Genomic DNA, 15015 nt, shown 5'->3' on the forward strand with positions numbered 1-15015 from the left:
TTTAGGAGACTCCATGCACAGTATGGGGAAGAAATCCTTTCGAACATCTAAGTATATGAATACATAAAACATTTGTGGCTAGACGGGTGGCTGTAGAAGAGATGTACACGGACAAGCATGATGCGAGACAACATTCGTACCGTACAAAAGATCGCTGCGTACTGTCAGCTTCTCGTTCAGGCAAAGGCTGCACACCACAACAAACGACACCGGCAACCGATCCGAATCGGAATTCTTCAGCATGATAATGTGAGGCCGCACTTTGCTGCATTAAGGAAGGAAAAAACCGGAAGAAATTGTTGGGAAACTCTGGAACATCCTCCTTGCCGTCCGGACTGATCACCCTGCGACTGCTACATGTTTGGACCGTTGAAAGAAACCGTCGTGGAACAATGGTTTAATGAGAACGCGGAGGGTTCGCGCACAAGTGGCTGCGCACATGTCCATCTTCTTCCTACGAACACGGCTTGAAAAAGTTACCCTTGCGAAGGGAAAAAGTGTAGCAAAGTCAGAGGATTGTGTAAAAATGAAGTGGGTGCATTTTTGTTTTGGTTATGTAACGTCTCTTAGCAAAACACGTATTATATGTGGTAAAAAAAAAGAGGAGAAAAGAATAATTGAACTGGATGATTGTAACTGCGTGGACAACGATTGTGTGAACTTTATGTAATAAAGAAAAAGCATTATGTGTCATTTTTTGTTCTTGTCTAGAATTATGTACCGATTTTTTTAAAGACAATATCGGTGTCGGCGAGTACTGAAACCGCCACAGACGATACTTATTAAACTTCAAATAAAGATGAGAATATGTCACAACAGGTATAAATAGTAGTGACCGAACATTAATTTCTCTGTCGTCTTCTTGGAGTTACGTGAGTAGGAAGAGCCTGTGACGTTATATTGTACGCTTGCGTAGCATTCTTTTGTCAAGATTGAGAGACGTACGCCATTAGTTACTGATTTGTAAAGGTGTGTAATAATTTAATCTGTTTAAATGTTTTGAATAGAGTTACTTAGTGAAAACTTGCATTATGATTTGTAATAAGCTTGCCTGGTATTTTATCCCATCCTTTTATTTATTTATCTATTTATTTATTTAACCTGATCAGATTAGGGCCATCAGGCCCTCTCTTACATCAGACCAGTGTTCCACACATGCAGCATTTCACACATCAGAGTTACATCATGACCATAGTTTAAATGAGAAAATTAGCTTACTCTAGTGACAATATGAATAAAGAGTAGTGACTAAGACCTAATAAAGTAAATGGGACAGTATTTTTACAACAGGTGCTATACATACAGATTATGAAAAAAACAATAATAATAACAGAAAAAAATCAAATAATAATGATAAACATGACTAAGACCTAATAAAGTAAATGCTGGCAGTATTTTTACAACAGGTGCTATACATACAGATTATGATAAAAGCAATAATAATGTTGTTGTTGTGGTCTTCAGTCCTGGTACTGGTTTGATGCAGCTCTCCATGCCAGTAAAGCTGCATGCCCTCGGGAAAAATTACGGCCGTAGTTTCCCCTTGCTTTCAGCCGTTCGCAGTACCAGCACAGCAAGACCGTTTTGGTTATTAACAGTAAAAAAAATCAAATAATAATGACAAACATGACAAGGATTGGCAATAGTAATGAAGGTTTGTGGAGATGTACATAATTTCTTGGTGTGTAAAGTAGATGTTTACTAGTATAGCGAGTTTTGGGGAAGGGAGATTTAAGGAGGGGGAAAGAGGGAAGTAATGAGGTGAAGTGCATTCATGTACAGAGGAAGGCATTACTGTTGTTTAAGTATATACGTCATTAACTGTTTATGAAGCCGGACATGTTTTTAAGTTCTCTAAAATAACGAGGGAGGTTATTCCAGAGTCGGGTTCCCGCAACTGTAAAGGACTTGGAGAAGGTGACTGAGCGATGCAGTGGAACGGAGAGGATTTTATTATAATGGGAACGTGTGTTTCTGTCATGTTGTTCCGACATGAGCGTTAGGGACGAGGAGAGATATGAGGGACAGTGTACATTTATCAGGCAGTAGATGAGACAGAGTGTATGGAAATCTCTGCGTTTGTCTGCACGCAGCCAGGACAATTTTGCATATGCTGGTGAAATGTGATCAAAAAGTCGAACGTCACAGATATATCGGACGCAGGCATTCGTGACCAGTTCTACACGTCGGGAATTTTCCTGAGAGAGGCCTTGTAGGATAATATCGCTGTAGTCAATGATTGGGAGTATAAGCGTTTGTACTAATTTCTTTTTCAGATCGAAAAGGAAGAGTTTTTTATATTTTTGTAGGACATGAAGGGATGCTGATGCTTTTTTGCACACTGCAGTTACGTGCTCTCTCCAATTTAGATTTTCATCTATTATTACTCCCAAACTCTTAGCTGAGGGAGAGAAGTTAATATTTGTTCCATTTAGGATAAGAGGTGGTACGGATTCCCGATGTTTTGGGCTAATGAGCTTAGAGTGACCAACAAGTACCGCTTGGGTTTTAGATGGGTTTAGTTTTAGACCTATGTCCTGTGCCCATTTTGACAGCGCATCGAGGTCAGTATTGAAATTTTCAATAGCTTTCTTGAGATTGCTTGGTTTCGCACTTAGATACAACTGAAGGTCATCAGCATACATATGGTATTTGCAAAAGGTCAGAACCGATGACAAATCATTGACATACAGAGAGAAGAGTATAGGACCTAATACTGAGTCTTGGGGAACGCCTGACACTACCTGCCGCCATTGTGATTTTATATTCCCAGACAGGACGCGTTGCTGACGAGACGTCATGTATGAGCGAAACCATTGCACTGCACTTGATGAGAAATTTAGACCGCTAAGTTTGGACAGTAAGATGTCGAAGTCGACAGTATCAAATGCTTTGATGAAATCTAAGAAGCAAATGATAGTCGCTTCTTGTCTGTACATGGCAAGTTTCAGGTCATCTGTCACCTTTATCAGAGCGGATGTTGTGCTTCGATGTTTACGGAAACCTGATTGGTATTCGTCTAGTAGGTTGTTAGTAGTTAGGTAGTTGGTGAGCTGGTCATGAACTATATATTCTAAGGCCTTTGATAGTGCAGGAAGAAGGCAGATGGGGCGGTAGTCAGAGGGTGCTGTGGCGATGTCCTTTATAGGCAGTGGCTTAATTTGTCCCAGTTTCCAGGCCTCAGGGAAAACACTTGTGATTAGTGAATCGTTGAAAATGTTTGTTATAGAGGGTAGTAGTTGGTCAATAATAAGTTTTACCATCTGGATAGTGATACCATCATGCCCAGTAGATGCTGATCTACTTTCTTGACAGTACTGCAAGTGACGTGCTGTAGATAGAATTTTTCTTTGCTACAGTCGTTCATCCCCATGAAGTAATCAATGATTCTCTGTTTTTTTGCGGTTCAATTTTGGTTGTAGGTGATGTGAAGAATCGGTTTAATTCTTCAGCTGGGACCATGCGATTTTCTGCAACTTTTATTTTGCCTAAACCGAGACTACGGAGATTTTTCCATAGGATAGCTGGTCTATATCTAATGTCAGCTAATGTACGGGCATGTCTGAGCTTAGCGTTTCTCACCGCTTGACTGACTTTGTTCCGTTTCTGCTTGTATACAGCATGATTTTCAGGTGTAGGGTGTATCTTGTATGCTCGATGTGCAGCATCTCTGAGATTCATGAGCTGTTTTAGTTCATCAGTCAGCCAAGGTGCAGGTTGCCTTTTTACTTTTCTGGTCTTTATTGGAGCATATTTGTCATATAGTTGAGTAATTTTGTTAGTGAAATCCTGGAGTTTGTCGTTTATGTCCATGAGGGGAGTAGGGGTCATCCCCCAAACTATTTCTTGTGCCTCAGTTTCGAGTTCAGGAAAATTTATGCGTTTCAGGTCTCGGTATGTAGACAGTTTTTGTTTCTTTCTAGGACATTCTAGTGAATACGTCATGGAAATGATGTCATGCGCAGACATGCCAGGCGCAGATATTTGAGAGGTGCGGATTATTCTGTTCGGAGATTTTGTTGAGAATATATCTATGAAAGTGTGACTGGTAGTCGTGTGATGAGTAGGTGCCAGCTGAAGTAGCGTCATATTTGAGGAAGAAAGCATCCTCTTAAATTTCCCAGTGGATGGACTATTGTACAGAAAATTGATGTTAGTGTCACCTAATATAATTACATGTTCATATGACGATTCGAGACTAGAGAGGGCAGTTTCGAAGCAGGCGAAACCACCTACTTTAGGAGGTTTGTAAAGGACACATAATAAGCACTTTCTGTTAAGTGATTTGATCTCTATGAACATATATTCCACTTGTTTATCTACATTGTTGTCGGATGTGTGCAGAACTGTAGGTGACAAATCAGAGCGTATGTACGCCCCTACTCCGCCCCCTCGTCTGTTGCATCTGTCGTGCCTGAGGAAGATATATCCATCTAGGTTTACGGAAGTTGTAGGAATACTTGGTTTGAGCCAAGTCTCTGACAAAAGTATTGCGTGTATATCAGCAGTTTGAAATATATATTTGAACTCGTCGAAGTGAGCTGGCAGAGACTGGACATTTGCATGTGCAATATGCAGCTTGGTGCGTTCGGGTGTTGATTGCCCGAGGAGGCTGCCGACCGATGTTTGCGGGTCGTGGTTGGCGGTGACAAGAGGGTCTGGCATGAGGAATCCGGAAGGCGTGTGAAGGAGGGCGGGTGAGGGAGTGTCCTCCCAGTTCTGTGCAGTAAAAGCGGCCGGGTGGGGGAGATGGTAGGTCCCCGGGGAGACAACGGGATCTGCGGCCAAGGTCAGCAGACATTTTCCGCTATTTAAATATTATTCGTGGGGCAGAGCTGCGCTACGAACGAACGAGCCGCTGCCGCGGCGCATTCAAACTGCATTAAATGAAACCAATCATACCGCAAAGAAGCGAACAGGTAATAGTAAACTAAAACTATTTCTTTCCGCTTTCGGAATTGCAGGGCAGAGCAGCAGATTTTATGATTTGTTTTACAGGTGGATACGGGCTGCCGATGACATATTACTAACAGTGCAAAAAGATAATTTACCTTCATAACATAAAAGAAATCTTGCTGTGCGTAGTTATGGTCTGGCAAACGTTATAGCAAAAGCATCGTTTTCTCTGATAATAGTCTCATGTTCTCGTGTTAGTCGTGGTACTTATTGGTGTTTTACTGTTAACCAAAATCCACTGCAAAATTTTGATGTTGAACAAACATTGCGTACTGTAACATCAGTATTCATAACGAAATAATTTTCAGTAACCTTTTCAATAACTGTAAAGGAAGGAAGATATGTTGAACTTGAGGGCGAGTTACAGTAACGAAAAAAAATGTTCCTTTAATGGAAAACCAGATCCAGAATAATAAGAACATAATATAATTTGTTTTGCTGAAAATTAATGATGCAAAGAAAGTCACAGCACAGTAACCCTAAAAAGTATTTCGGGGCTCTTTTCGTAGCAACATATTTTATCTCATACATTAGTTGTTACGCGAGCAATAACAAGCAGAGAGCCAGCGAAAGTTATTTAGTACAGTTAAAAAAAAAAAAAAAAGAAAATAATTTCAGTTCATATTTGACCTTCCCCTAGTACTAACTACGAGGATGATGTACCCATGTACATTGTGCACTTGAAAAGAAGCACACGCTCGAAACTAGCTAGTAACATTTGATAAAGTACTTATTTAGAACGATAGCTTGGTGGAAAAGATGTCATTATTTAATTGTTTCCTCTGCCTGACAGTTTCTGCTTAATTAAGACACGAGTACCCCACAATTGTCCTTGTCAACGAAGTTGCTCTATAACGTCCTATCTGTAATAAGAGGCTTATCGCACAGAACTTAATTACTCACAACTGCTCTGTTCTTTGTGGAATCTACTCATCCACACCTAAGAACTGTACTGGAGAGACACTGTTTGCGATGCGGTTTGTAAACGCAGGAGGTACCTCTATTTCCAGGGTAGGAGGTCTGCACCAAAGTTGTCGCCCAGCAGAGAAAATACGGCGACGCGCCGCGAAAGTTTGGCTGAAGCGCTGCCGCCATTGAGTTAATTAAATGCCGGCGCAAGAATTCCTCAGTTTCGACAGGGCAGCTCGCCTTCCCTCGCTCCCCCCCCCCCCCTCTCTCTAGAGAGTGCCACAGTCGCTCTGCGTCGTGTCTTTACAGGCCTTCTTTAGCACCCTCCCCCTACTACCACCACCTTCCCCTACCCATCCGCCCAATCCCATTTCAGTTATCGAGTTACGGAAACGGCATATGATGCCCGCTCATTAGCCCGCGGGGATTAAATCGAGGACTGGAGTAGGTCGATTGAAGCTGTACGCCTCTGGTTCATACTTCCCTAGTTTGCTAGTCGCTATTCACTTATGTGGTGAACATTCATTGCTAGGCTTGTGTGCAGGTTGTTGGTTCTGTTACCCTGCATCTGCCTTAAATGTTATTAAAGTTTTTGAGCAGTGAAATTTTGTTCACTTAACGTTTGTCAGTGTTACTGTAAAGTGATCTTTAGGGGCAAGGCTTGTTGTTTCTTAATGAAATTTGTATGTAAAATTTAATTACTTGAAAGGGATTCGCCATGGTAGGCATTTTTCATTAGGCCTCAAGGCCTTTGTGCAGTTGCTAAATTTCTTTGTCAAACAAAATTGTGAAAGTTAGGCCTTCACAAATATTCTTTGATCAAATATAGCACCTCGCCTTCGTATCGATCAAAGAAGGCTTTCGTCTTCTTTTCCTTCGTGGAGAAATGTAGTCGCTTAGAGCGCTAGCATCACTGCAGCTGACTGGCATTTAGTGTTAACAGCATGGTTTAGAAATCTACGTGGTACCTCGCATCTTCAACGAAACTGATAGAAGCGCACGAAGCAGACGAAACATTATAAACCTTGCGGCATCCGGAATACAAAAGCAGAATAAGAACAAACGAGAGCTATAAAAAGTTACGGGGCCATTAGCTGTGAAGTACGGCCAGGATGTACCCCGACGATATAAGGGAGAAAATCTACAACTTTCATAGAAATAATATAGTATGTAATAAACAATTATTTGCCTTCAGAAGTTACTCCTAAAGTGCTCAATAAATAGCTTCTCACTTTCCTGGTATTATTTTCGTCTATGATACTGTAAATTAGTGTAACTTTCTCCTGCTGCAAAATATCGCAGTGTTATCGTAAGTCAGTCTTCTAGGGATACGGCATTTTTGAGGAGAGTGCTCCGCTTCGTAATATGTGCATCCACTTTCTCGAGCACGTATCGAAAAGTACTCTCGTCCATTCGCAAGTAACTTTCACACGACTTTACGTCCTCGACTTGCAACTCTAACAGGTTTTGTTGGATGCTTGTCGCATCTCGTCGTTAAACCAAGGTCCCACACAAGTACGTTTTCTTTTTATTTTCTTATGTTCCTCTTTCAAACGTAAGTACAGTGCAGCTGTTGTGCACGCAGGTGCAGAGCACAGTAAAAGGTCTTCGCTGGCCATTCTGAAGGAACGATTATGTCAAAGATATTTGTCAAAAAAATTTGACGGCTGTGTAACACCCCTACTGCTGCCACATAAAATATCTTTATCAAAGAAAATGTGATGAATATTTGATCAGATTTCTTCGTCAAAGAAAATCTGATAATGTAGTACTGGTCTTAGTATCGTTATTTGTTTGATCAATTGAAGTTCGCGATCTGTAATTGTTGACGAGGAATGCAGTATGACAATACCTCTTGCTGCAACTAATTGGTACTTAAAATTATTTTAATAAGACAAGGAAGTCGATTTTATTTGGGTACACGAACATACGCCCATCTATGTTTTGTTATATTATCACCTTTACTAATTGTAACGTGTTCAAATGTTTTTTGATAATGAACTACTATTTAAGTATATTCAGTTTTGGTAACCACCACCTTACCACCCCCAATCAGCTTCCTAGTACCTCAATGACAGCACAGGACGGCTACAGTTGAGTGGCAGGCTTGTGAACCTGTTTAGTGGTGGGATAGAATAACTTTGCTGTGTTTTTTTGCTTTTCAGCATACGACAAGATGTGAATGTCGATGGTTCAGAAGGGTGTTGTGGGGTTATCTTACAGAAACCCAACTACAGTATGAGCTGGCTATCCTGGGCGAAGAAACGGAGAGCAGCAATCCTGAACTGGAAAGACGCTTGTGGGGTGCGCTGGGCCGTGGTCTATACCATTTCACCATACTCTGTGGAGAGGTAAGTGATGCTGTTCTGTCTGTAGCATACTCCTTGCTGATCTATAAACCTATATTGAATTCCCTATCCCCCTCCCAGTCCTGTGTTCAGAAGCCAGGTCCAATTCAATCATTTAGGTAATTGGAGGCAAGATCTCGCGTTAACAAATACTGACCATAAACAGAAAGCAGCAATTGAAGAACTGTGTGCTAAGGTTAGCCGATTGCAACTCAAGGGTAGCTCGTTCAACTGGCAGAAGAATGCGGCCCAGGATGAGAGTTCTGTTCCTGGGCAGTACGGTTAGCAGCAAATGTCCGTATCCACAGGATGAGGCCAGACAAGAGTGGTAATTGTTTTACAAATTACACATCCCCTTCTGCTGTATGTTACAGTGGATCGCAAACCCGCCCATTGACACTAACGTGCAAGTGTTAGACGTGTTATGAATAATAGTGCGCTACAATTTGAAACGTTATTAAACAGACAAAATGTCTATGGGCGTCAAAGCCCACGCAAACAATAAATAACCTTGAAAACCTCTTTACATAAATCTTAAGAACCATACAAACAAGAAATGATTTACCACGGAAGCAGGACACCTTTTAAGATATAACAGCAGAAACAATTCACAACTTCTCTTTATGAATAACGTATTACAAACCCAGTACAATGAAAGTCATCTTTCAGGTATTACAGAATTTCACTGACAGGTAATGGCATATTAGATGTGCTCGGAAACAACTCAGATGAGCCTGAATCAAAGCTGAAAGGAACAGTGAAGAAGGAAAGGCAGACGCCTCGGCGTCACCAGGAACAAATAATAAAATACTCAAATTCGCCGAAGAACTGGCGTCTACTGATAAACACAGCGACCGAGCTATCGGTTACAATTCAAACTGGCCGCCACCAGGGCGTCGTCCCCCAGTTAAAAGACCAGCTACAACGGACGACGCGCACCGCTGATTGTACCACTGAAACAACAACAACATACAACCACACAGCAACTGGGCAGTACCCAGAGTAACACAATCCTAATAACATTATAAAAATTTCAAAACAGGATTACGGCCACAAGGGACTCACGCCATTCCCATTGAGAACTAATCACTTTAAATATCTGCACTACTCTCTCATTAAAATACGTGCAGACAGGCTTATTACTGCCAGAGTAGGAAGTGATAATATACTCAAATATATAAGAAGCTGGTCATAGTGCTAAATCACGCCCTCGTAACTTATAACAACCCCAGAGCCGATTAAGTATATTATATATTTTCCATAAACACAAAACCAATAATTCAATACGACAGGACTCTAGCGCACAATAAATTTTGCATCATTAAGTCCCTGCTTGTTTACCTCTGAACACTTTACCTAAAAACCAGCAGATAGCTGGAACATCGAAACTGTGGTTATTTGGGAGTGCACAGACACGCAGTTAGATACATACTTTTTGCCCGTATCTCAAGTGCGTCAAATACACGAAAGCCTCATTCGCACAGGTAACGACTACTCAGTAAGTTGTGCTCCGGTGGTCAATACAAAACAAGTAACCTGGGCGTCCAGACACTAGGAGAGTCGTTAACTACAAATAGCTCTTTAAGAATCTGAATAATTCCCACCGTTTCATTCTGTAGCGTATCCAGTTGCAGGCTGATACATTCCAAAGCCTTTTCACACGTACACACCGTTTAGCAACACAGACGATACCATCATTCTCTCACTAGACGCAGTACACACTCGCCGACCGCACGCACGTCTCCGTCCGCAGCCCCACTGCCCACGTGACAGAAAGAGGCAGAGCATTCCCAACGAGCGACAGCCGACCACCAGACTGCACACCGGAGCGCCAACCAACCGACCAAAACCAACCCTCTCCCCACAGCGTCGTTCGCTTAAATAGCCGAAAAGCGACCAAAGAAGAAAACCGCGGCCACGCGATACAGAGTCGATCGTAGAGATGTTAAATGAATACAGAGGAGCGACTGGCGCCAACGGCACCACGTATCATCGATTGAAACTTCGAGTGCGTTCTGGCGGAAGCTGTTAGATGAAAATGTGTTCAGTCGGAGACACAATCTCCTAGCGAGTCAATATTTTTATAGGGATCAGACACATGATGAAATATTTGCGCGGAATGTCGAAGATTATAATGATTGCTTTGTGCCTTGATCTTTATGAATCAGTAGCTGCTAATCACGTATTGGAAGGGGTGCGTGAGGAAGACAGGCCGAGGATTTTTATTTTCTAGAAAGCCCCAAATATTCTCTGAGTTAGATAGGTTGGTGTCGAGTATCGAAAATATGCGTTTCGGTGACGGGATGGTGTTCCGGCACCATCTATCTCTATAATATGAGAGCAAGTATCAACCGCTCTCTATGAGCAGCTGAATATCAAGTCTAAAAATGAGAGGGCGTGTTTTCGGTGAAACAAGTAGGGAATGGGGAGCGGGACTTCCCAGTACTGCGAGAAAAGGGTAGGCTGAGCTGATGTTGTGCAGTTGCAGGCTGTTGCTTGGGACCGTGCAGTCTGATAAGGCGTTGTGGTAAGGTCAGGACTCTCACACGGACTGACGTACTATTCTTCACCGACAAAATCCAGTATAAGATCTTGCTAATGAATCAGGTGCCATCTCAGCAGTCGTCCTACCAGCTATCACCACCGAGAATGAGAATCAAGAAAAATTATTGATCAGCTTTTGGCTGATGGCGTATTTTGACGGTTGGCCTCACCCTATGCATCATCGAACTGTTTCCTCCCAAGTACCAGCCGGTTGTACTGAATCAAGAGGTGATTCAGGAATCGGTACCATTGTCCAACGTTCGTAATTGTTTTACTTGGTTTTCCGGTGCACAGTATTTTACCGTTCTTGACCTGAATCAGACCTACCACCAGCTGCTTCTCACGGAGGAATCTAAAACTCTTGCAGCTTTCTGATTGGATAGGAACCGCTTTGAATATGACAGAGTTCCGCATGGGTTAGCCGCTGGAGCAGCCATATTATAGCGCCTACTGGATTCTGGACTGCATGACTAAAATTTAAATGTGTCTACAGCTGTCTGGATGAAGTGGTTATTTACAGCAAGATTCTGAGTGAGCACCTGGATAACTGATCTCTGGAAGCTGGGCTGATCGTAAAACCTGCCACGGTCAACCTGGCCCTAAAAGAGATTTCGTCCCATGGTCACCTTGTGTCCAGTGATGATGTGAGTGTGGACCGTGATCGAATTAAGGTTATTCGTCTGTTCCACAGGCCTAAGAATAAAAAGGGTTAGCTAGATTCATAGCGACTGGGAATTTTTTCAGTAAATTCATTCCCAACTTTGTGCAGCTGGCTGCCTTCTTAGCCAACTGTGGAGGCAGGGTGACCATTTTCAGTTGGGTGATACTCAACAAGCGTCCTTTGATGCATTGAAGGTGGTGTTGGCTAGTGAGCACATCACAGCTGTACCAGATTTCAACGGAGAATTTGTCTTGCCGACAGACACCTCCAATTCAGGTCTGACGTTCATTCTCCTCCAAGAGAAGGACTGAGAGAGCAAGCCTCTTGATTGTGCCTCCAGGTCATGTTCAATACCGTTTCAACCGCACGCGAGCTATATGCCTGACATCCATCATGTTGGAAGTACATCGCCGTTCTGTCACGCAGTGAAACATCTTGTAGTAACATCGGTAGAACATTACGTAGGAAATCAGCATACATTGCACCACTTACATTGCCATCGATAAAATGGGCTCCAATTATCCTTCCTCCCATAATGCCGCACCATACATTAAACCGCGAAGGTCGCTGATGTTCCACTTGTCGCAGCCATCGTGGATATTCCGTTGCCCAATAGTGCATATTATGCCGGTTTACGTTACCGCTGTTGGTGAATGACGCTTCGTCGCTAAATAGAACGCGTGCAAAAAATCTGTCATCGTCCCGTTATTTCTCTTGTGCCCAGTGGCAGAACTGTACACGACGTTCAAAGTCGTCGCCATGCAATTCCTGGTGCATAGAAATATGGTATGGGTACAATCGATGTTGATGTAGCATTCTCAACACCGACGTTTTCGAGATTCTCGATTCTCGTGCAATTTGTCTGCTACTGATGTGCGGATTAGCAGCAAAAGCAGCTAAAACACCTACTTAGACATCATCATTTGTCGTAGGTCGTGGTTGACGTTTCACATGAGGCTAAACACTTTCAGTTTCCTTAAATAGCGTAACTATCCGAGCAGCATACATAGCACACACCCGTTGGGCATTTTGATCACAATGTATCACGAAGCAAATACCGTCCGCACTGGCGGAATGTTACTTGATACTACGTACTTATACGTTTGTGACTATTACAGCGCCATCTATCACAAAGCGAAAAAAGTGGTCCAATTAAAACATTCATATTTCTTTACGTACTACGAATACGTAATAAAAATGGGACTTCCTATTTTTTAAAAACGCAGTTGATATCCGTTTGACCTATGGCAGCGCAATCTAGCAGGCCAACCTTAGCGCCATCTGGTTTCGTTCTTTGTAATTTTTTCGTTTGATGCTTATTTCGTGAGATATTTGTCCCGGTCCCTATCAATGGACGGACCACCCTTTAGTGTTCTGATCGGCTATAGGACTGTAAAACTCAGTGTATTTGTAAGCCTGATAGCCTACTTGTCCGTGGAGGACTGCTTGGACATAAAGTTAAGCACCCTTAAAATAATTAATAACGGGCATCTTGCATTCTCAACCAAATTTCGTGTAAATCTTAAAGCACCTCCACCCATTATAACACTTGTTTGCTTGTTCACCATCCTTTTGTTCTGTTACCCTGTATCTGTCTTCAATATTATTAAGATTTTCGGGTACCATAAACTGGGGTGTATAAGCACACAGGGGTGAATGGGGAAAGCAGTTCATGAAAAAGTTTTATTGTCACTATCTCAATGTGAAATTACATGACTGGAGTGACATCTAGTGTACGAAACGACCTTATGAGTTTGTTTCTCTGGAATAATTGGTTACCATTGTCTTTCAGTCTTTAAGAAGGTGACAGAAAAGTTCTAAGCCACCTGCTAGTTTTGGCGGTAAAACTTTTGCTGCATATGTGTCATACTTTTGTGGAATCATTTAAAAAGTTTCCAAGTTCATACTATTACAATACATACGACACATGCTCAGAGATAATGCTACGATTGTTCTTCTATAGAAACTATAAAATATTTCTTATGCTGTAATTTTGTTTTACTTTCATGGATCAATAGCGGTAACATGATTAGGAAGCGTGTCTGATCCTCGAGGTTATCGCCACTAACAAGCAGCACAGGAGGATCTGGAAAGAGCTATACAAGTCTTTAGAAAAGGGATATAACTCCGAGATACTTTAAACAAATTTAAAATTTCGAAATCTGCGTTACAAAGGTACAGCAAATTATTTCCTCAGGAACTTTGAAACATAAAAAAGAAAGGAGGCCAAACAGCCCTTGGTGTACCTAATGAAGTGAAGACTGTGAAAAGTGTTGTTATTTGTGCAAGATGGAAATATCCACCAAGCATCTTTGACTTACGATGTTTTGTGAAGTACCATTTGGGCAGAGAAAGAAGAATAATTAAACACTTTCAAAGCAGTCTTCATGGTTCAGACTGGGCACAATGTTTCGTCAATAGACATAAAGATATTGCTCCGCGAATATGTCAGATCCCAACACCTGGCAGGAGTTAACTCACAGGATGTTGTTCGTTATTTTGTAGAGTTGAAAATAAGCTCGATGGTGTTATCCCAGAGCTAATATTAAATTACCATGAGGTGAACCTGGCGGATGACCCTGGAAGGAGAAAAGCGTCTGTAAAAAATAGGCTGAAAATGTTCTGACAGGATTATGAACCAAACAGAATCCAGTGATGTTTTCTGCCACTAGCGATGGCACACTATTATCACTTTACGTATCATATTACGCTAATTGCTTACACCATCTATGTAGTAAAAGTGGTCCTGCTGGGGCAAGATTTAACATAAGAAAAACAGGTTGGGTGGATGGCAGCTGTTTCATAGATCGGTTTAAGTCTATAGTGATACCTAATTTTCGTTTCTTTGAGGGAAAAAAAGTCATTATTGGTGACAACTTGAGCTCTCATCTGTCTCCAGCTGTCAAAGATTTGTGTGATAAAAATAACACTGAATATGTTTTCTTATCACCAAACTCAAGAATGTTACACAAACTGTAGATGCCGCAACGTTTGGGTCTTTAAAACAGGCTTGATTAAAGGTCCTGATGAATTTTAAGAGCAGAAATAACAAAACAAGTTCAGGAAATGTAAAGAAATACTTTTCTCGACTTTTGAAGCAAGCCCTTGACGTGTCACCACCAACCATGTAGGCCGGCCGTGGTGGCCAAGCGGTTAAAGGCGCTACAGTCTGGAACCGCGCGGCCGCTACGGTCGCAGGTTCGAATCCTGCCTCGGGCATGGATGTATGTGATGTCCTTAGGTTAGTTAGGTTTAAGTAGTTCTGAGTTCTAGGGGACTGATGACCTTAGAAGTTAAGTCCCATAGTGCTCAGAGCCATTTGAACCAACCATGTAGAAAAACATTTTTTCGCGTTTCAAGAAAACTGGTATTTACCCTTTCAAAAAAGACCAAGTTCTTAAAATGTTGCCATTGTAAGTAGGCTGTTTAGGTTTTTATGTTGGTAACGTCACGTAGCCCTCTGTATGAAAATCACTGACTGTACTGTGTGCAGTCTGTGGCTGGTTTGCATTGTTGGAATTTGCTATTGTAGTGTTGGGCAGTTGGTTGTTAACAGCGCATAGCGTTGCGCAGTTGGAGGTGAGCCGCCAGCAGTGG

Source organism: Schistocerca cancellata, chromosome 2 (assembly GCF_023864275.1).
Source record: "Schistocerca cancellata isolate TAMUIC-IGC-003103 chromosome 2, iqSchCanc2.1, whole genome shotgun sequence".
NCBI lineage: Eukaryota > Metazoa > Arthropoda > Insecta > Orthoptera > Acrididae > Schistocerca > Schistocerca cancellata.